The sequence below is a fragment of the Polistes fuscatus genome, unplaced genomic scaffold, assembly GCF_010416935.1.
Source record: "Polistes fuscatus isolate 324 unplaced genomic scaffold, CU_Pfus_HIC Scaffold8, whole genome shotgun sequence".
In the NCBI taxonomy this organism is placed as follows: domain Eukaryota; kingdom Metazoa; phylum Arthropoda; class Insecta; order Hymenoptera; family Vespidae; genus Polistes; species Polistes fuscatus.
Genome location: NW_025113162.1, coordinates 4,499,699 through 4,501,415, shown reverse-complemented (window position 1 = coordinate 4,501,415; position 1,717 = coordinate 4,499,699).

The following is a 1,717-nucleotide window of genomic DNA, read 5'->3' as shown; positions in this document are numbered from 1 at the left end:
AAGAAGACCCACAAAATAAAAAGGACTCGTCTCCTTCGAGCAAGAATATCGAAAGGAAGGAACGAAAAATCGGCAGTTAGCACAAACCCTAGTCAGCTTATATATCTGATGTCTACATTCTAATTATTGTATTTCTTTGAGGAAGACGCATGGCATACTATCCAAGATGAATCGACGCTCTAACGATTAATCATTCTCGTATAACAAGTTCTTTACTTATCCTATTTACATATAGGATATATATGATTTTATTGAGAATCATCGAAATCTTTTTTCTTTTCTTTTTTTTTCTTTTTCCTTTTTTCTTTTTTCTTTTACTTTTTCTTTTTATATAAAAAGAGCTTGTTACAAATAATTCGATCGTTAAAGTATCGACGCGATATACGCTAATCGTAGGTAGGGAAGATTTTTCGATAACTTCCGAAGATTTTCAAACGAATTCAAAATTCGTAATCCAATACAATTGTATTATATATCCTATATGATTCACATGCCGAATAATTATTTTCATTATATTATAACCTCTGATTGATCGACAATAGAGACGGAATGGCATTTACAATGGGATTACGAGGTATGGCTCGTTAATGGTTTTTATAAGCACAAAATTAACGATCACATTTGCTAATAATTATCGTTTATGCGAATCAAACTAAACATTATCTATATTTACAAACGGTACTTTTATTTATTTTTCTTCAACTTTTCTCTTTTTCATTTATCTATAATCGATAACGATGGGATAAATCTCGAGGCACCAGAGAGGCTATAACAAATCCGATAAAATTAACGACTTGAACATTACTTTCTTCTTTAATCATTCTTCCTTTTCTTAATTATTTCTTTCTTTCTTTCTTTCTTTCTTTAAGAGGGACAAACGTTCTATTAGAGAAAACATGACCGTTTAACAATCTTCTGTACAATATGGATGCAATTATTACGGTTTATATGTACGATTAGTAGATGTCTGTACGAATACGTACGATATTCTAACAACGAATAAAAGTACGCAGGGCCGTGACATTGTGCTTCTAATGTGCGCGTTAATAAAGCTATTTAGTATGATCTCTCTCTCTCTCTCTCTCTCTCTCTCTCTCTCGATTAGGACAAAATCCCATAATCGATTAATAATACAATCAATCTCTCTCTTTTCCGCCATTTACGATTTTCTTTCTCTTTTTATCAATAATCATGGAACTTATAAAAATCTAATTGTTTTTTTTCTTGGCTCGTCGCTTTTATAAAAATCAGTTTCCATCATTATGATATACGAGAGTCTAAATTAATTGAATAACGTTCCCTTCATTTTTTTCTCTTCTTTTCTTTTTTTTTTTATAATCATTAAATCAAAACAATAAATTTCAACGTAAATACTTGTCGGGCATATTTTAGTTAAACAACAGAAAGTATATCGTTTAATGTTAAAAACTATGTTATACGATTTTGATAATATATATATATATATATATAATATTTTAAAATCAGATATCGAGAGGATATCAGCAATGAGTTATTGCTTCCATGTGTCCTTCTTAATGATAAAAAACAGACACAATCGAAAAAAGTCAAGAGGAAACGTCAAAAAACGTTGTTTGCTTTTTTTCTCTTCAATCGATTATTTAAAATTCGCGCGAAGAAACTTATGAAAGATCAGTAGCGTTAAGGAAGACGATAACGGTAGAGGCAACTACGATAATTCTAACGATATTTTCTATAT